The sequence below is a fragment of the Sus scrofa genome, chromosome 7 (genome assembly GCF_000003025.6).
Source record: "Sus scrofa isolate TJ Tabasco breed Duroc chromosome 7, Sscrofa11.1, whole genome shotgun sequence".
Taxonomy (NCBI): domain Eukaryota; kingdom Metazoa; phylum Chordata; class Mammalia; order Artiodactyla; family Suidae; genus Sus; species Sus scrofa.
The window spans coordinates 30683734-30708117 of NC_010449.5; the positions used below are offsets into that span (position 1 = coordinate 30683734).

A 24384-nucleotide genomic window follows, 5' to 3' on the forward strand; every position below is an offset into this window, starting at 1 on the left:
AGCCTCAGAGAGATGATTGGTCCACGGTGATGTGGCAAACACATAAGACCCAACCAAAATTCAGATTTCTGACCCTCACTTTCTAAATCAGATCTTTAACTGTCACCCAGTAATTCAAGAAGATATTTACGAGTGGAACTCATCTGAGAGTATTTTTTCTGAGCTGCTCTTAGTAAAAGATTTTTGCAATGCTTTTTGTTTTCCCTTTCATGGTGCCTTTTTTAAATTTGTGGTTGTTTCTCCCCAGTGTTTGAGAGTTAAACATAGCAGTGATTTTCCCCCTTAAAGTCCTTAACTCTCTAAACCACCTCTCTTCTGATAAAAACAAACAAACAAAAAAAACCCCACGAAGTTTCATTTCTTAGCTCCTCTCAAGGGAAGTCCCATAGGGTCACACAACTGCAGCTGATTTTAAGTAGAGCTGTGACATCCTCCCCCTGCACTCACTCTGCTTCAAGGACGTGATTACTTTGCCACTCAGTTCCCCAAGGGTTTCTGTTTACTCTGACCTAGGAGGTCATCTGGATTACGAGTGAGTCAGTCAAAACACCAGTGAAGGAAAAGACACATGGCAACAGTCCCTGGTATGGGTGACTCCTCAGACATTCAGAATTCCAGGATGGAGAGGCTCGGAGTGACGTTCCTACAACCATGGAGCTAGGAGCAGACCTGAGTCTAAAATTCTAACATTATAGTAGATTTCTCAAAGGAGTCTCAATCAAGAGAAATTGACGTTTACATAAAATGTAAGTTTAAAATGGCTAATTAAAAAAATAAGTATAGTACCATCCCACTTGTGGTTGCCAAGTTTCGGGGAGGGGGTGGAGGAGGGATGGAATGGGACCTTGGAGTTAGCAAACGTTAGCAATCGCGTGGAGAATGGATAAATAATGAAGTCCTACTGGAAACTATATTCAATATCCTATGATAAACCATAATGGAAAAGAATGTTTAAAAAAGAATATCACTGGAGTTCCCGTCGTGGCTCAGTGGTTAACGAATCCAACTAGGAACCATGAGGTTGCGGGTTCAGTCCCTGGCCTTGCTCAGTGGGTTAACAATCCGGCGTTGCTGTGAGCTGTGCTGTAGGTTGCAGACATGGCTCGGATCCCGTGTTGCTGTGGCTGTGGTGTAGGCCGGTGGCTACAGCTCCGATTCAACCCCTAGCCTGGGAACCTCTATATGCCGAGGGAGTGGCCCTAGAAAAGGCAAAAAGACCAAAAAAAAAAAAAAAAAAAAAAAGAATATCACTTTGCTGTGCAGCAGAAATCAACATAACACTGTAAATCAACAAACTTCAGTTAAAAAAAAAATAGAATGTCCACAGCAGTGTTCATCATAATCACCAAAAACAATGCAATGCCAGCGAACTGTCTACGCAGTGGAATATGGAATGGAACTGTCTACGCAATGGAATAGTAAATACAAATATGAACTCCTGCTTTATGCAACAACATGGATAAACCACACAGACAAAATGTTGAAAGATTACATGAAAGAGAGCACATTCCGTCTGACTTCATTTGTAAGACTGGCAAAGCTGGAATTCCTGCATGGCTCAGCAGGTTAAGAATCCCACGTTGTCACTGCAGTGGCTCTGGTTACTGCAGTGGTGAGTGCTCCATCCCTGGCGTGACACAGATGAAGCCAAAAAAAAAAAAAAAAAAAAAATTGGCAAAACTAATCTCTGCTGATAAAGGTTGGTTGGAATGTTGATTATCTGGGCAGATGGGGAGGAAGGGACAATGACTCTTAACTATACATGGATGCATAGAAAGCCTTCTCGGGGGCTGGAAATGTCCCAGGTACCAACCAGGAGTTACACAGGTGCGGATGCAGGTAAAAATTCATCAAGCTTAAGATTTTCACACTTTGCTGTACATAGTTACACTTTAAAAATTTTTGAGTTTTCTTAAAAAGTGTCAGAGTAGGGAGTTCCCGTTGTGGCGCAGTGGTTAACGAATCCGACTAGGAACCATGAGGTTGCAGGTTAGGTCCCTGCCCTTGCTCAGTGGGTTAACGATCCGGCGTTGCCGTGAGCTGTGGTGTAGGTTGCAGACGCGGCTCGGATCCCGCGTTGCTGTGGCTCTGGTGTAGGCTGGTGGCTACAGCTCCAATTCAACCCCTAGCCTGGGAACCTCCATATGCCATGGGAGCGGCCCAAGAAATAGCAACAACAACAACAACAAAGACAAAAAAAAAAAAGAAAAAGAAAAGTGTCAGAGTAGTGGAGTTCCCATTGTGGATCAGTGGTTAACCAATCGGACTAGGAACCATGAGGTTGCAGGTTCGATCCCTGGCCTTGTCAACAAGCCAAGCAACACCTAGCTTGGGGAGCCGGTGTTGCTGTGAGCTGTGGTGTAGGTCACAGACAAGGTTCAGATTCTGAGTTGCTGTGGCTATAGTGTAGGCCAGTGGCTGCAGCTCCAATTAGACTCCTAGCCTGGGAACCTCCATATGCTGCGATGCAGCCCTGTAAAAGACAAAAAGACCAAAAAAGGAGTTCCCGTCGTGGCGCAGTGGTTAACGAATCCGACTAGGAACCATGAGGTTTCGGGTTCGGTCCCTGCCCTTGCTCAGTGGGTTAAGGATCCGGCGTTGCCATGAGCTGTGGTGTAGGTTGCAGACGCGGCTCGGATCCCGCGTTGCTGTGGCTCTGGCGTAGGCCGGTGGCTACAGCTCTGATTCGACCCCTAGCCTGGGAACCTCCATATGCCGCGGGAGCGGCCCAAGAAATAGCAACAACAACAACAACAACAAACGACAATAAAGACAAAAAAAAAAAAAAAAAAGGTGTCAGAGTAGCATTAGAAAAAGCCATTTGTTTAGTGTTTGGATGGTAAATACTAAGAGCTTGCAAAAACAACCCATACAAAATGTCCAGGCTTCCTCCCCAGTAGAGAAGGACAATTATGAGCTTTTCTACTGAGGATGTTCAATCTTTTCCTTGTCCCTTCATATTTTATTTCTCAGAGGGCACAAGGGGCTGAAATAGCACTAAAATCCCCCAGTCAACTCAGATTCCAACTCTTTCTAGGCATGTGTATTTTTTCAATTAAGGGGCTGGATTAAGTAGAATTTATACACATACATTTACAAATATATACACATAGCACAGAGAGAAAAGCAAGTGATTCTAACCCTTTGGATAGGAATTGGCACATATAACAAAATTGTTGAAAGATGGTCCTGCTCTGCCTGGTTTTTCCCTCTGCAAAATTGGGGTGCAAATATGTTTGCTCTCCACCTCATCTGCTGCAGATTGCTGAACCTCCAAGTGGTCCTCCCTTCCTTCTCAGGAACTATCCCACGTGTCATTCCTGCTCTGAGCTGAAGCACTTATGAAAAATTAAGGTGTTACCTGGAAATGTGTCTGCTATATTTTTCCTCAGGGTGGTTTGCCTAGATGTATCTGGGAAGGAGAAGGGGAGTTTACAAAACAAGTTACATTCGAAATGACTGTCAGTTTCCCTAAAATTTCTGGAGGGAATTCCAAGAAGCCGGGAAACTTTTAGGTAAACAGAAAATTACAATCAGAAGCAAACCAAACCCTCACTACACTCTCACATCATTATTTTATTATTATCTTTTTCCTTTTTGGCTGCACCCAGGGCATGTGGAAATTCCTGGGGCCAGGGATTGAATCCAAGCCACAACTGTGCCCTATGCCACAGCTGCAACAATGCCAGATCCTTACCCCACTAAGCTGCCGGGGGATCAAACCAGTGCCTCCACAGAGACAAGCCAGATCACTAACCCACTGTGCTGCAGAGAGAACTCCCTCTCACGTCATTATTTTATCTGAGCCTTACAACAACCTGTAAGGTGGACTGAGTCACAGATCCTAGTCTACAGACCAGGAGACTCACTGTAAAAGGAAAGCAATTTTCACAGGGTTCAGTCACCGGGAGTTTAGAAGTGCAGGTGGTCACCCGACTCACGGCCCCAGGATGCTTTCTGCTGCCAGAAAAACCTTTTAACCAGTAGGGTTTCATGAACCATCCTCCTCTTCACCAGCAGAGAGGGACTAAGAGCCCTTACATGTAGGTTTGCTTCTGGCCAATTCTTTCTTTTTTATTCTTTTCAAGTTTTCATTTTAGTCTCCCTTCTGCTGTGTCACTTCTTGACCCTTCTGAAAGTGCTTGCTAGTGGTACCTGCAAACTGCCACAATCTTTGATTTCAAAATTTCGCCACACATCTACTTTCCTGTCTGGACATGGGTGGTAGTGGCAGCACCAAGAGGTGACTTGTGGAGACCTTTGGCCTCCATACCCATCAAACCTCTCCAAATAGTCACACAATTGAAGTAGAAAGAGTGCTAGGAAAAGGCACCAGTGGTAAATGGTAAGAAAACAGGACTCCCTGGATCTGGCCGATACCAGTAGAAAATAGTCAAGTCATAGCACAACTATAAATGCAATAAATTAATGGAGGAATTAAAAAAAAGAGTCAAGTCACAGAGATAACTACTGTGATGGGGAAATGGAGCAGGACCCTGAATTGAGTTGGGTAAGGTCCAGAGTCCAGGACATAGCCAGCAAACAGCACAGCTAAACAGAGCCTAACATTGATCCTGGAGGTGAGGCTGATTGGACTTTGGTCTTACATGGGGAAAAGAAGAGCTCTGAACCCACTCACGTTGACTTGAGTCACGAAGAAGACCAAGGCTTACAAGTAGCCATCAGGAGTGCCAGGAGGACTTCTCACAAGAATGATCAGAATGATCAGAAGTTGCATGTTTGGAGTTCCTGTTGTGGCTCATCAGAAACATATCTGACTAGTATCCCTGAGGACACAGGTTTGATCCCTGGCTTCACTCAGTGGGTTAAGGATCTGGTGTTGCTGTGAGCTATGGTGTAGGTTGCAGACGTGGCTCAGAACCCCAGTTGCTGTGGCTGTGCTGCAGGCCGGCTGCTGTAGCTCTTATTTGACCCATGGCCTGGGAACGTCCATATACCCTGGGTGTAGCCCTAAAAAGAAAAGTTGCATGTTTGATTAAAGACTTTAGTAAAAGTTACAATCTGTTTCAAGTGCATTCAAATTTTGATCTGGAATCTTGAGTTTTTACTTTACTGTGTGCCAGATCTGTTAGTTTGTAAAACCCAAGAGAACTTGGGCATCTACTAATCTAAAAGAAGATTAATTTTTTTTTTTTTGTCTTTTTGCTATTTCTTTGGGCCGCTCCTGCAGCATATGGAGGTTCCCAGGCTAGGGGTCGAATCAGAGCTGTAGCCACCGGCCTACGCCAGAGCCACAGCAACGCGGGATCCGAGCCGCGTCTGTGACCTACACTACAGCTCACAGCAACGCCGGATCCTTAACCCACTGAGCAAGGGCAGGGACCGAACCCGAAACCTCATGGTTCCTAGTCGGATTCGTTAACCACTGCGCCACGACGGGAACTCCTAAAAGAAGATTAATTTTGTTCTACCAGCATGAATTACATTGTTTACCAAATTTGCTAAACTTCTCAACTCTGCTCACACACTGGAAGATTAAACCACCCTCTGTGCTGGTGGGACAAATCATGTTTTGGTTGTTTGCAGGAAATGGAATAAGACCAAGGCAAGGGGCGGCCCCAAATTCTGGCCCCAGGTGCCCATTTCCAGTCTGAAAGGAATGCTTCTATTGAGCAGGAGAAATGGTCATAGAAGACTCTTTTGTGGAGTCCACCCTGTTCATAGATCTCAGTGTTCTGTTTTCAAGTCACCAGGAGGCCCAGAATGTCCCTAGCCGGGCCTCTTTGGACAGGCCTTAGTTGGGCCACCTTGAACTACTGTGGCATTGAGCATGGGCCAAGCTGTGGGCCCTGAACAGCTGTTGCATCCATCCTCCCCGGGACACCACTCCTCCTTCGCCCTCTAGATTCCAGAGTAGAGAACAGACTTCTTAGCCAGCTTTGTTGGGAGTCTGCCAACACCTGTCCTTAAGAAAAAGGAGAGAAGTTCCCCTTGTGGCACAGCAGAAACAAATCTGACTAGTATCCATGAGGACACGGGTTTGATCCCTGGCCTTGCTCAGTGGGTTAAGGATCTGGTGTTGCCGTGAGCTGTGGTGTAGGTTGTAGATGTGGCTTGGATCTGGTGTTGCTGTGGTTGTGGCATAGGCTGGCAGCTGTAGTTCCAATTCAACCTGGGAAATTCCATATGCTGTAGGTGTGGCCTTAAAAAGAAAAAAAAAGAAAGAAAAAAAAAAGGGAGCGAGGCAGCTTCAGCAACTGCTGGGGGTTCAGGGGCTCCTGCACTGCCCAGGCCTCTATACTGAGGAATATTTCACAAAATGACACTTGTAACCCATTGCTCTTCATGTTACATCCTGCCTTCTGGGCCCTGCTCCAAGGTCTTGATCTTTTTTTTGATGAAACAAATCTATGTTACACTGTGAGCAGAGAGCAAGGGACAAATGGGCAGAACCCAGAAAGGTTTGGCATGAATAATTCCTACTACTAGTCAAGGAACTGATAGAATTAGGACTATAAGAGAACTAGGACTATGAGAAGTTAATGGAATATTAATAATAAGCATTTAAGGTTTATTATGTGCCAGGCACTATGCTACACATCTCATGTACATCATGTGCTTCATTTAATACAATAACCCTATGTGGTATTATTGTCTCCATTTGATGAATGAGAAAACCTGGAAGGAATTTAAATAAATTGTTCAAGTTTACATTGTTAATGTGGCAGAGATAAAGGTGGGTGCTCCCTGAATCTGTTTCTTTTTTCTTTTTTTGTCTTTTGTCCTTTTAGGGCCACACCAGCGGCATATAGAGGTTCCTAGGCTAGGGGTCTTATTGGACCTGTAGCTGCTGGCCTACGCCAAAGCCACAGTAATGCCAGATCTGAGCCGTGTCTGTGACCTACACCACAGGTCACGACAACGCTGGATCCTTAACCCACTGAGCGAGGCCAGGAATCAAACCTGCAACCTCATGGTTCCTAGTCAGATTCATTTCTGCTGCGCCACGACAGGAACTCCTTGGTTTTTTTTTGTTTTTTGTTTTTTGGTTGTGCCCATGGAATGAGGAAGTTCCCAGGCCAGGGATCAAACCATAGGAGTGAGCCAAGCTCTTGCAGTGACAATGCTGGATCCTTAAAATGCTGAGCCACCAGGAAACTCCTCACTGACCCATTTTACTTTCCTCTTGACCACATGGAAAGACTGCATTTCCCAGATCTCTATGCATTTAAATGGGACCATGTGACTGAATGCTGGTCAATAAAATGTAGGTGTGATCCATCCCATTTCCAGGTTTAAAACAGTCCTCTCAAATTTCCTTTTTCTCTTTCTTAATTGCAAGCTAGAAGCCAAGAATCCTCTCCACCTACTGCCCCCTCTCAAGGATAGAGCCTAGAGCCCTGAGTAACTGCTTGGAGGAGAGGGTGTCATAGGACTGACCGGCCTACCTTACACTGCAATGGGAACAACCAATAAACCTTGGTTGTGCTAAGCCGGTGACATTTCAGGGGGTATTTGTCACTACTGTATAACCTACCTACGCTGAGTAAAACAGCTAGGTGAATTGTAGCCAGGACTTTTGTACAGGTCTGTCTGACTTCAGCTAGTCTTAACTATTTCTTTAACAACTAGCCCAGGAGGATCTGGAGAGAGGTTCTTTTTTTAGCCTCTGGCCTATGCCACAGTCACAGCAACACCAGATCTGAGCTGTGTCAGCGACCTCCACCACAGCTCACAGCAACGCCAGATCCTTAACCCACTGAGCAAGGCCAGGGACTGAACCTGCAACCTCATGTTTCCTAGTCAGATTCATTTCCACTGAGCCACTACGGGAACTCCTGGAGAGAGTTTCTAATCTTCAACTCTGCCTCTAACCTCGTGGGATCTTAGGTGAGTCACTTAAATGACTCAGTTTTTCATTTGTCCAGTGGAATAAAAATATCTGCCCTTCCAATCCCATAAGATTATTGCAAGGATCAAATAAGATAACAGCTATGACATGATTTGGAAAAGTATCATCTAAATGCAAATAAGTTTTATTATCAAACCTATTTTCCTGCCTATGGTTAGGAATCTATCCTACCGAACTTAAAATCAAAATGAAATTTTTTCTTATATCCTTGTCTCAGTTATCCCTAATAATTATTCTCCTCCCCCCCCCCTCTTTTTTCATTTTTGGCCACACCTGTGGCACATGAGAGTTTCTGGCCAAGGGATGGAATCTAAGGCACATCTACAACCTAAGCCACAGCTGTGGCAACACCGGATCCTTTTTTTTTTTTTTTTGCCTCACCCTTAACGTGTGGAACTTCCCTGGCAGTGGGGATCAAACCCTTGCCGGAGCTGCAAACTGTGCCACATCTGAGGCAACACTGGATCCTTAACTCACTGTGCCACATAGGAACTTCTTATACATATTCTTTTTTTTCCTTTTTTCTTTTTTTATTGAAGTACAGTTGGTTTACAGTGTTTCAGGTATACATCAAAGTGATTCAATTATACATATATACTCCTTTTCAGATTCTTTTCCGTTATAGGTTCTAAGAAGATATTGAATATATTTCCCTCTGCTATACAGTAGATCCTTGTTGTTTATCTATTTTATATAGAGTAGTGTGTTCTAATCCAAATCTTTATCCTTTCTAGTCCATCATACAGTTTCTTTCTTTCTTTTTTTTTTTTTTCCTTTGGTCTTTTTGCCTTTTCTAAGGCCGCTCCCATGACATGTGGAGGTTCCCAGGCAAGGGGTCTAATTGGAGCCCAAGCCACCGGCCTACGCCAGAGCCACAGCAACTCAAGATCCGAGCCGCATCTGCAACCTACACCACAGCTCACAGCAATGCCGGATCCTCAACCCACTGATCAAGGTTAGGGATTGAACCCAAAACCTCCTGGTTCCTAGTCAGATTTGTTAACCACTGCACCACGATGGGAACTCCCATCATATACAGTTTCTATAAGATTTTTTAAAAATTTGATTAACAATGTTGTGCCTAAATATATTCTCGATACAAGTCATTGGTGAAATAAATGTTTTATGATCATATTCTCTTAGTCTACAGCTTTCCTTTTTTTAACCATCTTAATGATTTTAAAGTGTACAGTACAATAGAATTAGCTACATGCAATTATGCGACCAGTCTCTAGAACTTTTTCATTTTTCAAAATAAAAAGTCTATATTCGTTGAACCCTTCCCCACCCCAGGCCACCCCATCTCCCAAGCCCCAGGCAATCACCATTCTGCTTTCTGTTTCTAAGAGTTTGACTACTTTAGATACCCCATATAAGTAGAATCATATACTCTCTGTCTTTTTGTGACTGGCTTATTTCACTTAGCATAATGTTCTCAAGGTTCGTCGATATTAGAGCATATGACAGTATTTTCTTCTTTATTAACACTGAATAATATTCCATGTATATATGCATTTTATCAACTCATCCACTGATAGACATTTATTTTCCTTTTACCTCTAGGCTATTGTGAATCATCCTGTAATGAATATAAGTGTGAGTCTATGGCTTTCTTATTCGTTTCTTACTATGTCTTATCAGAAGCAGACGTTTTAAATTCTGATGAAGTCTGATTTATCCAACTTTTTAATCTTTTTTTGGCCACATCTACAGCATGCAGAATTTCCTAGGCCAGGGATCGAACCTGTGCCACTGCAGTGACAATGTCAGATCCTTAACCTGCTGAGCCACAAGAGGACTCCTGATTTATCCAATTTTTAAATAAATGGCTATTGTTTTCTGTGTCCAAAGAAATCTGCCTATCTCTAGGTTGTGAATCCCAAGAACTTTCAATTAGTGCTGGAAGCAAATGAATACATTTTTCTGCTTTAAATTCAGAAAGCCAGTTGCCAAACAGACGTCTCTGGGGAGCAGATGAAGGATTTTAAAAGACATCCAGAAGGTAAGAAAAAGGAAGAGTTCTTAGGACTGAAATCTCAGAACCAAAAGCTCTTTTTTCAAGTGGAACAAATCTTACATGCAGTCAGTGGAGCCCAGGTTTGAGTCAACCAGGCTGAATCACCTGCAGTCTAAGCAGCCCCACCCCTTCCCACAACAGAAAGGATTTTAGGGAATGAGGCTATGGGTGAGCCAGTTCGGGAGGCTGCATGTTTTTTGAGTCACTTCAAATGAAGACTTTGCCTGCTGAACAAGGCAGTTTATGAGGTGTGGTTCTGGGAGATGGTCCCACAGTGCAGCCAGGACAAGTAGTGTGGTTCTCCCACCACATGGTTTTTCTTTTCTTTACTTTTTTTTTTTTTAAACAATCATACTTAATTTTAAAAATGCAGGAGTTCCCATTGTGGCTCAGCGGTAACAAACCTGGCTAGTATTCATGAGGACTCAGGTTTGATACCTGGCCTCACTCAGTAGGTTAAGAATCTGGGGTTGCTGTGAGCTGTGGTGTAGGTCACAGACAAGGCTTGGATCTGGTGTTGCTGTGGCTGTGGTGTAGGGGGGCAGCTGCAACTTAGATTCAACCTCTAGCCTGGGAACTTTCATATGCCATGGGTGTGGCCCTAAAAAAAAGCATAAAAAGGGAGTTCCCATCATGGTGCAGTGGTTAACGAATCTGACTAAGAACCATGAGGCTGCAAGTGCCATCCCTGGCCTTGCTCAGTGGGTTAAGGATCCGGCATTGCCATGAGCTGTGGTGTAGGTCACAGATGCAGCTTGGATCTGGCGTTGCTGTGGCTGTGGCATAGGCTGGAAGCTACAGCTCCAATTAGACCCCTAGCCTGGGAACCTCCATATGCCGTGTGAGTGGCCCTAGAAAAGGCAAAAAGACAAAAAAAAAAAAAGCACTTAAGTTTTTTTGTTTTGTTTTGTTTTGTTTTTGCTACACCCACAGAGTATGGAATTTCCTGGGCCATGGATTGAATCCAAGCCACAATTGTGACCTAAGCCACACCGAGGAAATTCTGTATCCTCAACTCATTGTGCTGGGTTGGGGATTGAACCAAAGCTGTTGCAGTCAGATTCTTAACCCACTGCACTACAGCAGGAACTCCTAAGAGAATTAAAAAAAAAATTTGGGGTACACCTGTGGCATGTGGAAGTTCCTGGACCAAGGACTGAACCCTCGCCATAGTTGTAACCAGAGCCAAAGCAGTGACAACGCCAGATCCCTAGCTCACTGAGTGAGGAGGGAATTCTTCCTTTAAGAGATCTTTTAATGCATTTACAAGAAAATACAAATACATAGTACCTCCCTCCTTTTTTATATAAATGGTGTCTACTATATACACTGTTCTGCATCTTGCTTTTTTTCAATCAATAATATGTCTTAGAGAGTTTTCTTTATCACTTCTTTCCATATCACACAAAGATATCTATTCTTTTCTACAGCTGCACAGTATTCTACTATGATATCCTACAATTTATTTAACCAAAACTTTGTTGATGGGCATTTGACTTTTCAGATTTTTGTTCTTTCTTTCAAACACTGCTTCAGTGAAAAACCTTGTATCTACCTTATTTGGCACACTTGCAGCTATAACTCTAGGATAAATTCCTATGCTGAGTGAAAGGGTGTAAATATATATATATATGTGTGTGTGTGTGTGTGTGTGTATACATATATCTCCATTGTTTTTGTAGGAATTTTTTAATATATTATATGCAACATCTTTCTATTTTATTTATTTATTTTGCTTTATTAGGGCTGCACCCTAGGTTCCCAGCTAGGGTCTAATTGGAGCTGTAGCTGCTGGCCTACACCACAGCCACAGCAACACCAGATCCAAGCCACGTCTTCGACCTACACCACAGCTCAGGGCAACGCCGGATCCTTAACCCATTGAGCGAGACCAGGGATCGAACCTGAAACCTCATGGTTCCTAGTCAGATGTGTTTCTGCTGTGCCACAACAGGAACTCCTATTTATTAATTTTTTGGCCACACCTGCAGCATGAGGAAGTTTCAGGGCCAGGGATTAAACCCTTGCCACAGTGGTGACCAGACCAGAGTTACAGCAGTGACAACACTGTTTCTTTAACTTGCAGCACCACCAGGGACTCCCCTAACACCTTTTTCAGTATCAGGTTTACTGAAATATAAATTATACCCAATAAGATCTGCCTTTTAGCAGTGCTGTCCCTTTCATGTGGAAGGCCACCCAGCTGGTGGTTTGAAGTTCTTACCTGAATAAATCAGGTTCATCTATTGCAGTAAGGGAGTTACCAGGAGGGGTTTACACTTAGGCTGAGATTTTGAAGGTCTCTTCAAAATTCAGGCAGTATATTCAATGGAAAGAGCATAAGTATTGGACTCTGACTATCTGGATTCAAATCCTCTCTTTTTGGGGGGTGGGGGGGACACACGTGGCATACAGAAGTTCCCAGGCTAGGGGTCGAATTGGAGCTACAACTGCCGGCCTACATCACAGCTACTGCAGCTCAGGATCTGAGCCAAATCTGCGACCTATACCACAGCTCATAGCAACACCGGATCCCCAACCCACTGAGCAAGGCCAAGGATGGAACCCACATTCTCATGGATACTAGCTGGATTTGTTTCTGCTGCATCACAACAGAAACTCCCTGCCATGTTTTAAGTAGGTGTTTTGTTCAGATAATATCACCTCTTTGGGTTACCAGTTACCTTATTACCAAAAACCCCTTGAAATCAAATCCTCACAGATAATAAAATGAAAGCACACTGTTAGTGATGACAGACTCGGCACTTAGTAAATATTAGCTTCCCCTTTCTCCAGTGAAAGCCAAGTTAGTAAAAACAACAAGCCCTGGGGCAGCAGAATGCTGTGTGTGCATGTGTGCATGTGTGTGTGTGCGTGTGTGTGTGATTCTCAACCAGGTCCTGCTGGAGTGAAGCCACAAAGGATCACTTATGTTTCTATTCCTGGCTTTCTAGCCTGGCACCCCCAGAGTCAGACTGAAAGCTTCCCATGCTAATAAAATGGGCTCACAGGGAAAATATCCTATTTGTCGAAGAGAAAACATTCCAAGAGTGAGTAATGACATTTCTTAATAAGGAGCTACTCAAAACCACTCCACCAAACCCGTTTTTCTGCCTTGGTGCCTGGTGCCTGACCCAGCTTCCTCTTGGTACCACGAACTATTGGCCCAATAGCCTTAAATTAATAAAGAGGTTCAATAAAAGATCTTGCTCCTCTGTGTTGGGCTTCAAGGCCTCTTCAAGGAGATGGCAAGATGTTAACTACCTGATGTCCATGAGGACGTATCCCTGGGCCTCCTGGGGGCTAAGGATTGATAATGTCAACCTGTGACACCACCCTTATTATCTCGCCATCAGCCAATAAGAGAATTACGCACAAGCTGATCCCATACCTGTGACCTTCCTCCCTCACCTGGCTTTTAGAAATGCTTTACAATTTTGGTTCAGAGAGTTTGGGCTTTTTGGGGGGCGTTAGCCACCTGTCTCTTTGGTTGGCCCTGCAATAAGACTTTCTCTGTTCCAACCTCTACAAGGGAACTCCTGAGACAAACTACTAAAAATTTTAATTGTTGGAGTTCCCATCATGGCTCAGCTGTAACCAACCCAACTAGAATCCATGAGGACGTGGGTTCTATCCCTGGCCTTGCTCTGTGGGTTAAGGATTCTACGTTGCCATGAGCTGTGATGTAGGTCACAGATGCAGCTCAGATCTGGTGTTGTTGTGGCTGTGGTGTAGGCCAGCGGCTGCAGCTTCGATTTAACCCCTAGCCTGGGGTCTTCCATACACAGTGAGTACAGCCCTAAAAAGACAAATAAATAAATAAATAAATATTGTTTATCTGAAATTAAAATTTGATTGGACATCATATATTTAGCTGGCAACTTTACCCTACGTGGATATACAACAGTGAACCAGAAGATAATGCCAAACTACATGACAAATATAACACATTTGCCACTGCTGGAATTTTTTTTTTTTTTTTGGTCTTTTGTCTTTTTGTTGTTGTTGTTGTTGTTGCTATTTCTTGGGCCGCTCCCACGGCATATGGAGGTTCCCAGGCTAGGGGTCCAATCGGAGCTGTAGCCACCAGCCTACGCCAGAGCCACAGCAACGCGGGATCCGAGCCGCATCTGCAACCTACACCACAGCTCACGGCAACGCCGGATCGTTAACCCACTGAGCAAGGGCAGGGACCGAACCCGCAACCTCATGGTTCCTAGTCAGATTCGTTAACCACTGCGCCACGACGGGAACTCCTGCTGGAATTTTTTTTAGGAAAGGATAAAGTTAAGTAGGTTATTTAACTGGATAATTAAAAAAAAATTTTTTTTAGGGCCACATCCACAGCATATGAAAGTTCCCAGGCTAGGGGTCAAATTGGAGCTGCAGCTCCTGGCCTACACCACAGCCACAGCCACACCACATCCAAGTTGCATCTGTGACCTATACCACAACTCATGGCAATGCTGGATCCTTAACCCACTGAGTGAGGCCAGGGATTGAACCCACATCCTCATGGATACTAGTAGGACTCGTTACCACTGAGCCACAGCAGAAACTCCAAAAAATATTTTTATATTAAAATAATTATCTAGCAATCCCACCCTTGGGCATATATCTGAACAAAAATTTCCTTGAAAAAGACATATGCACCCGTATGTTCACTGCAGCACTATTCACAATAGCCAAGTCATGGAAACAACCTAAATGTCCATCAACAAATGAATGGATTAGATGTGGTATATAGACACAATGGAATATTACTTGGCCATAAAAAAGAACAAAATAATGCCATCTGCAGCAACACGGATGGAGCTATAGACTCTCATACTAAGTGAAGTAAGTCAGAAAGAGAAAGACAAATACCATATGAATCTAATGTATGGCACAAATGCACCTTTCCACAGAAAAGAAAATCATGGATTTGGAGAACAGACTTGTGGTTGCCAAGGGGGTGTGAGAGGGAGTGGGATGGACTGGGAATCTCAGGTTAATAGATGCAAACTATTGTCTTTGGAATGGATTAGCATGAGATCCTGCTGTATAGCACTGGGAACTATATCTAGTCACTTATGATGGAGCATGATAATGTGAGAAAAAGAATGTATATATGTATGTGTGATTGGGTTACTTTGCTGTACAGTAGAAAATTAACAGAACACTGTAAACTAACTATGATGGAAAAAATAAAAATCATTTAAAAATAAAAAATAAAATAATCATAGATAAGATATGAGCTGCAACAAATAAAAGAGTTGGTAGAGGCATATTAATAGACAAACCAATGGAACAAACCAAAAGCACACAAATGAAACAGAATTTATAGAGGAAATGATACAAGTAGCATTTCAGAGAGTTTCCTGTGGTATATAGCACATTAAGGATCCTGCATTGTCACTGCTGTGGCTCAGGTTCAGTTCCTGGCCTGGGAATTTCCACATACTGTGGGCCTAGCCAAAAAGAAAAAAGAGAAAAATAGTAGCATTTCAAATTAGAAGGAAACAAAAAAATTAGAAGGAAAAATGATGGATTACTCAATAACTGGTGTTGGGGGGATAACTGGATTACTGTTTATGAAAAGAAAAATTAGATTAGATCCCAATTCCACATTTTATTTATTTATTTATCATATTTATTATTATTATTATATTTTTTACAGCTACACCTGTGGCATATGGAAGTTCCCAGGCCAGAGGATGAATCAGAGCTGCAGCTGCTGGCCTATGCCATAGCCACAGCAATGTCAGATCCAAGCGGCATCTGAGACCTTTGCTGCAGTTTCCAGAAATCCCAGATCCTTAATCCACTGAGCAAGGCCAGGTATGAAGCTGCAGCCTCATAGAGACAACACTGTGTTCCCAGCCCACTGAGCCACAACAAGAATGCTCCACACTTTAAAACAAATTCTGGATAGATAAAAGATATAAACATGACAAAAATGATGTAATTAAAGAATTAGAAAAAACTTTTGCACAGCAAAGAAAATCATAAACAAAAAGACAACCTGCAAAATGGAATAAAATATTTGCAAATGATGCAACCGACAAAGGATTGATTTTCAAAATATACAGACAACTTGCCAAACTCAGTAACAGCAACAACCCCCCTGTTCCTGGGAGTTGGAGCTCCTGCTGTGGCAGGAAATGTGGTGCATGTTGCAGCTGCAGCTTGGATTCTATCCTTGGCCCAGGAACTTCCATGTGCAGCAGGTGCAGCCTTAGGAAAAAAAGAAAAAATTAAACAAACCCTCAATAAAGAAAAAACAAAAACGGGCAGTAGTTCCCATTGTGGCGCAGTGGAAACAAATCTGACTAGGAACCATAAGGTTGCAGGTTTGATCCCTGGCCTCACTCAGTGGGTTAAGGATATGGCATTGCCGTGAGCTGTGGTGTAAGTTGCAGACGCAGCATGGATCTGGCATTGCTGTGGCTCTGGCATAGGCCAGCAGCAACAGCTCCAATTAGACCCCTAGCCTGGGAACTTCCATATGCCTCAGGTGTGGCCCTAAAAAGACAAAAGACAAAAAAAAAAAAAAAAAGGCAGATCATTTCTCCAAAGAAAACATATAGATGGCCGAAAGGCATATGAAAAAACGCTCAACATCACTAATTATTACAGAAAGGAAAATCAAAAGCACAATGAAATACTTCCTTACTCTGATCACAATGGCTATTATCAAAAATTCCACAAATAAGAAGTTCCCGCTGTCGCACAATGGGTTAATAATCTGGCTTGTCTCTGTGGAGGAGGTGGCCCAGTGCACTGGGTTAATGATCTGGTGTTGCGGCAGCTGTGGCATAGGTCGAAGTCCTGGCTCATATTCAGTCCCTGGCACAGGGATTTGTATATGCTGTGGGTGTGGCTGAAAAAGAAAAGAAAAATCTACAAATAATAAATGCTGGAGAGGATATGGAGAAAAAGGAATCCTCCTACACTGTTGGTGGGAATGTTAATTGGTTACAGCCACTATGGAGAAGAGTATGGAGTTTCCTTAAAAACCTAATAACAGAGTTTAATAATAGAGTTACCATGTGATCCAGCAGTCATACTCTTGGGTATATATCCAGAGCAAACTAAAATTTGAAAAGATACATACACCCCAATGTTCACTGCAGCACTATTTACCATAGCCAAGACATGGAAGCAACCTAAATGTCCATCAACAGAGGGATGGATGAAGATGATGTGGTAGATATAAGCAATGGAATATTACTCAGCCATAAAAGAGAAAAAATTTTTTTCTTTTTTAGGGCTGCACCTGCAGCAGATGCCACAGCCACAGTAACACCAGTTCTGGGCCACATCTCTGACCTATGCCACAGCTTGTCACAACATCAGATCCTTAACCTACTGAGCAAGGCCAGGGAATGAACCGCCTCCTCATGTATTGTAGTTAGGTTCTTAATCCACTGAACTACAACAGGAACTCCAAAAGAATGAAATAATGTCATTTGTAGCAACATGGATGGATTGAAGAGATTAGCATACTAAGTGACGTAAGCCAGGCAAAGACAAATATATGATATCACTTATTCGTGAAATCTAAAAAAAGAAAAAAAAAGATTGAAATGAATTTATTTAAAAAACAGAAATAGATCCAAGGACATAAAAACAAACTTATGGCTACCAAAAGGGCAGGGTGGGGGATGGATAAACTAGGATAATGGGATTGATATATACAAACTACTGTATATAAAACAGGAGTTCCCTGTGGCTAAGAAGGTTAAGGATCCATTATCACCACAGCTGTGGCATAGGTTGCAGCTGTAGCTTAGATTTGATCTCTGGCCTGAGACCTTCTGCATGCCATGGGTGCAGCCAAAAAACAAAAAAAAAAAAAAAGAAAAGAATGAAAAGAAAAAAAATAAACAGCAAGGATCTAGAAATTGTCCTCCTCTTACCCTTATGCTGAGCATCCCTGTGAATATAGCACTGGGAACTACACTCAGTATTTTGTAATAACTTATAAGGAAAAATAATCTGAAAAATAACATACTTACATACATATAAAACCCAATCAGGAGTTCCCATCGTGGTGCAATGGAAATGAATCCGACTAGGAACAATGAGGTTGCGGTTTGATCCCTGGCCTCACTCAGTGGGTTACAGATCTGGTGTTGCCATGAGCTGTGGTGTAGGTCGAAGACGGGGCTCATATCTGGTGTCGCTGTGGCTGTGGTATAGGCCGGCGGCTACAGCTCGGATTAGACCCCTAGCCTGGGACCCTCCATATGCTGCGGGTGAGGCCCTAAAAAAAAAAGACAAAAAAAACTCCCGAGAAACCCAATCACTGTGCTATACAGCTGAGAGTAGCACAACACTGTAAATCAATTATATTTAAATAATAAAAAATAGAAAAATATGAGGATTAAAAAAATAAATCTTAGAGGAAAATCTTAACATAAAATCCAGAAACTCTAGAACAGATTACTATTTGACTGAAACATATATTTAAATATTTTCATATAAAAATCACCCCAGATAAAGCCAAAGACAAACAACATGTGGAAACATATTTGCTCATTTCCTTAATATATAAAGAGTTCTCTACAAATCCAAGGACAAAGACGAGACTAATGATATAACAAATAGGCAAAGGACGTGAAAAGGTAGTCTAAATAGAAGGCTCCATAGACTCTTTAAGGCTCTTAAACATTAAAAAAAAAAAAAATTGCTCAACTTGGCAGTTCCTTCTGTGGTGCAGTTGGTTAAGAACATGGCTCCTGGAAACCATAAAAAGACAAATAAAAAACAACCTACAAATGGGAGAAAATAGTTGCAAACGATGCAACCAACAAGGGCTCAATCTCCAAAATGTACAAACGATGCATACAACTCAACAGCAAAAAAAAAAAACAAACAACCCAATTGAAAAATGGGCAGAAAACGTATATAGACATTTCTCCAGAGAAGACATAAGGATGGCCAACAGGCATGTGAAAAAATGCTCAACATCACTCACTATTAGAGAAATGCAAATCAAAACTACATCGAGGAGTTCTCATTGCGGCTCAGTGGTTAACGAACTAGGATCCATGAGGATGCAGGTTCCATCCCTGGCCTCGCTCAGTGATCCAGTGTTGCTGTGGCTGTGGTGTAGGCCAGCAGCTGTAGCTCGGTTTGGACCCCTAGCCTGGGAACCTCCATATGCCACCAGTGCAGACCTTAAAAAACAAAAACAAAAACAAAACAAAAAAAACTACATTGAGGTACTACCTCACACCTGTCAGAATGACCATGATTAGTAAATCTACAGATAATAAATGCTAGAGAGGGTGTGGAGAAAAGGGAACCCGCCTACACTGTTGGGAATGTAAATTGGTACAACTACTACGGAGGTACCTTGGAAAATTAAATATAGAACTAACATATGACCCAGCAATCCCGCTCCTGGGCATCTATCCAGACAAAGCTTTCATTGAAAGAGATACATGCACCCCTATGTTCACTGCAACACTATTCACAATAGCCAAGACATGGAAACAATCTAAATGTCCATCAACAGAGGGATGGATTAAGAAGATTTGGTATAGGAGTTCCCTTGGTGGTGCAGTGGTTAACGAATCCGAATAGGAACCATGAGGTTTCAGGTTTGATCCCTGGCCTTGCTCAGTGGGTTAAGGATTTGGCGTTGCCGTGAGCTGTGGTCTAGTTTGCAGATGTGGCTTGGATCCCGAGTTGCTATAGGTTGGCAGCTACAGCTCCAATTAGACCCCTAGCCTGGGAACCTCCATATGCCGCAGGAGTGGCCCTAGAAAAGGCAAACAGACAAAAAAAAAAAAAAAAAAAAGATTTGGTATAGACACAATGGAATACTACTCAGACATAAAAGAGAACAAAACAATGCCATTGCAGCAACAGGGATGGAACTAGAGACTCTCATACTAAGTGAAGTTAAGTCAGAAGGAGAAAGACATATGATATCACATATCTGGAATCTAGCGGCATATATGGCACAAATGAACCTATCCACAGAACAGAAACAGACATTGAGAACAAACTTGTGGTTGCCAAGGAGGGGGGAGGGAGTGGAATGGACTGAAAGTTTGGAGTTAGTAGATGCAAGCTATTGCATTTGGAGTGGACAAGCAATGAGATCGTGCTGTATAGCACGAGGAACTATATCTGATCACTTAGTGATGGAAGATGATGGAGGATAATGTGAGAAAAAGAATGTATATATAACTGGATCACTCTGCTATACACCAGATACTGACAAAACATTGTAAATCTCTCTCTCTCTCTCACTATGTATATATATATAAAGAACCTGGCTCCCTTCACTGCTGAGAAGGTGTGTAGGTTGCTGCTAAGGCTGATATTTAATCTGCGGCCTGGGAACTTCCATATACAGGATGTGGCCATTGAAAAAAAAAGAAGAAGATTAGCAATGAGATCCTACTGTGTAGCACTGGGAACTAGGTCTGGTCACTTACGATGAAGCATGATAATGTGAGAAAAAAAGAATTATACATGTATGTGTAACTGGGTCACCATGCTCTACAGTAGAAAATTGACAGAAAGAAATCATCTATAAAGGAAAAAATAAAAATCATAAAAAAAAGCTGAACTTTATTCATAAGAGAAGTTAAAGTTACAAAACAATGACTTCTTAACTTATCAGACTGAATACCCCCTCAATTACATATTTATACAGAAAAACCAAGCCCCTATGAATGTAGATTTGATTCCATAGGATCACCCTGCCTACCTTTTTCCATAAAATTTTTCCTAGTAGCCATCCCATTCCTCCTGTTTAATCTAGAAATTGTCCTCTTCCTACCTCTATGCTGAGTATCCCAAACAAATAACCTAAAATCATACTTACCTAGCATTAATCCTAATTTCACTCTGAGCAATAAGCTTGGTTTATGAATGAACTCAAAGAGGACTTGAATGAACCAAATATGAGAATTAGTTTAAGATAAATCAAATGATTTCAACTTATTAAACTATGATTAAATTCATAATTGTTAACTAAATACAACTACAATGGAGGGCAACTTCAGAGTACCTTTCAGACTTATACATGCAAAGCTCTTTAACCCAGTGATTCCAGTTCTAGAAATGTATCCCACAAATATACTTGCAAATAGGCCATATAACTAGATACTGCAGCATCATTGTAATAGCAAAAGACAGGAAATTATTTATTTATTAATTTTTAGGGCCATACCTGCAGTATATGGAAGTTGCAGAGCTAGGGGTCAAATCTGAGCTTCGGCTGCCGGCCTATACCACAGCCAAAGTAATGCTGGTTCCAAGCCACACCTGTGACTTACACTGCAGCTTGAAGCAATGCTGGATCCTAAACCCACTGACTGAAGTTACGGTAATACTATGCATTTAAAATAGAACCAGGAAACATATGTTTATGTTTGCATATGCATAGTCTATCTTTAGAAAGACATGCAAGAAACTGGTGAGGGGGTGTGCCTAGGGAACATCATGTATTATCACCTATTCAAAATTAAATAAAATTCATTTTAAGTGTAAAATACCTTAAAAAATTGAAAAACATGGATGTATAATAAAGTAGATTGGAAACATTATACGTTTTTAGGTTAATACACAAGAGTTCAAGGGCATTTCAAGCTAGCTTGGAATTTTCACTGTGGATATAGGGGAATGAAGGCAACAAATGAGCTCTCATAGCCTGTGACACTCAGAGGGAAAGTGTGAAAAGCACTGCTTTACATGATAAGAGGGCTGTAGGCAAGATGCGGGGAGATCCCCATTGGAACTAGGAGGAACTAGGAGGAACCAGTTTGAACATCTTCTGAGTCCTAGAAAAGAGATCTTTCGAAGTATTTAATACAGGGAATTTACTTCAAAGAATTGGTTTATGTAGATATTGGCCGGGATAAAAAGTAAAACAGAACAATGAAGTAGCCGAGAGAAGAGCAATAGCAAGAAGTTATTGCCACCTTTACAGTGGACAGGCAGAAGGACATGGTGTTACCAGAGACCAAAGGCTTGGATCAGCTGCTAGAAGTTGGAGGTGGGGTGGGGGTGGGGATGGATACTCTGGTTTGGGGGTGGGGCAGGAGTGGGGATACCTTGGCTGTTTCTTCAATCCCTCCAATCTCTAGAAGTGCCTCACATTAATGGAGCCCAGCAACTCAGTACGGAGGCCTCCCAGCACAGGAGTGAAGGACATGCATCTTTCCTGTATGGAGTCCCCCTCCTCTGCCATGCTGAAAGGAGCAGGAGAAAGGCGAGGAATGGATGTGAGGGCAAAACAGGCCTAGGATCAGGACAGAGAGAAAATAGGAAAAAAAATCAAAACATAATTCATGAATCGTTCCCCTTAAGAAGAAATCAACTCAGGCTGTTTGCACAAATGTGGGTTTCTAGCACTGGCACATTAAGGCCCAATTTTCCCAAATGTTCTTTATAGCTGGTTTGTCCAAACTAAGAACTAACCCTGGACCGTACACTACATCTGAACGTCATGTCTCTTAAAAATATTTTAATACAGAATGACTTTTTTTTTTCTTTTTTTTTGTCTTTGTTGTTGTTGCTATTTCTTGGGCCGCTCCCGCAGCATACGGAGGTTCCCAGGCTAGGGGTTGAATCGGAGCTGTAGCCACCGGCCTACGCCAGAGCCACAGCAACGCGGGATCCGAGCCGCGTCTGCAACCTACACCACAGCTCACGGCAACGCCGGATCCTTAACCCACTGAGCAAGGGCAGGAACCAAATCCGCAACCTCATGGTTCCTAGTCGGATTCGTTAACCACTGCGCCACGACGGGAACTCCCAGAATGACATTTTGATTTGAAGGAAAGAAGGCAGTTGTTCTGAAGAATGTCCCACAGAACAGAACAAGAATCTGTTTGCTGCTTTTTGCTTTCCTTTAGCTTGATCCTCTTGCTTATTGTATATATTTTATTAGATCCAAATCAAACATTTTTGGTAAGAATACATCATAGTTGATGATGTCTACTTAATGTTAGCCTCCTAGCAGGAGACACACAAAAATAATTGTCCTACATTAATAACGGTAAGATTTACCACTGTATTAGGATGGTGAAAGCCTGATAACTTCATTGTGAAGTTAATTTTTGTGGTACATTTAACCTTGTTGGAGCTCAGTTTCCTCATCTGAAATATGAATAAAAGCATTGTTAAATAGATTAAATTAATTAATGCATTTAAAGTGTGAATGAAAAATGTGGAAAATAATTGAGGCCATCAAGCCAGCAGCTACTACAGCTATCTCCAACTGTGCACCTTGAGGGGATTCAGGATGGAGAAAAGCATGATACTGGCTTTAGGTAGTAATGATTTCCTTGAGCCCAGACTCTTGCCTCTTCCCCTAAATAGAAAAGTGATAAACTCATTGAGATGTCTGGCTTTCTCTAGCTAACAATAATCTTTTGATGTTCTGACAATCTGGTTTTCGTTGTAAATCTGTATTTTCTGGCTCCTCCCTTACCTCTTCAGAGCAGTTCCTCAGAGCTGAGAGGCTGTCTTCCAGGCTTAAGTCCTCAGTTTTGTCCGCCAAGAAAAGCATAACTCTTAAATTTTAGGATGTCCTTTCCATTTTTTTTTCCATTTGACAAAGCACCCAAGAGATAGTAAATATTCAAATATTTATTATTCATTTTTATTAATTATTATTATATCATTATACTATTTATAATTATTATTTGAATATGGAGCAAAAGAAGCAAGAGTCCTCCCCCCTAGTTCCCAACATTATTTCCTCTTTTTTTTTTTGTCTTCTAGAGCAGCACTTGCGGCATATGGAGGCTCCTAGGCTAGGGGTCTAATCAGAGCTGTAGCCGCCCACCTACGCCAGAGCCACAGCAACGCGGGATCCGAGCTGCGTCTGCGGTCTACACCACAGCTCACTGCAGCGCCGGATTCTTAACCCACTGAAGGAGACCAGGGATCCAACACGCAACCTCATGGTTTCTAGTCGGATTAGTTAACCACTCAGCCACTATGGGAACACCCTCATGACTTTTATTAGGGAAGGTGATGTAGGTTAATGAGCAAAAGTCAGGTGCAGGTAATAATAAAACTATCTCTTAGTGGTTGTGCTTTTTGCACGTGCACCAAATTGGTTTACTGCAAAGTTCAGCAGTTTCAGTGGTCACCAACAGGGCCTCACCGGTGAGAATTATTCGTATTTTTCAGAAGAGGAAATTGAGGTTCAGAAAGACTAAATAATTCATGCACTCGAAAGCAGGGAAGGGACCTCAAACTTGGGATTCTATCACCTCTAGGGTTACTGACACGTATGTAAAACGACTTGTACCAGGCTTTCTTGCTTTAAGAAACCTGTTATTTCTCAGTTGTCACTTTCTCAGCAAGTTTTCTGTCTTATTTAAAGCCAAATGCCCCTCTTCCATGCTTCATCCCTCCCGCCATTGCATTTGGCTACATCTAACCCACCTCATACTGACTTTATTGTATAGCAGGCAATCATTAGATGACTCGAAAGGATGAAAAACATGTTTCCGGGAGTATCAACACTCTAGGG

The 24384-nt window shown here is 42.3% G+C and overlaps 1 long non-coding RNA gene across 2 annotated transcripts; it reads right to left on the bottom strand.

Moving 5' to 3' along the window:
* Nucleotides 21946-24377, bottom strand: LOC106507687. 2 transcript variants are annotated; one of them, XR_002345651.1, is made up of 3 exons: nt 24308-24377; nt 23332-23431; nt 21946-22137 (listed from the first exon to the last, which is right to left on the bottom strand). It is a non-coding gene; the product is annotated as an uncharacterized LOC106507687 (long non-coding RNA). The 2 variants fall into 2 exon arrangements; XR_001303864.2 differs by having other exon boundaries at nt 24297-24377.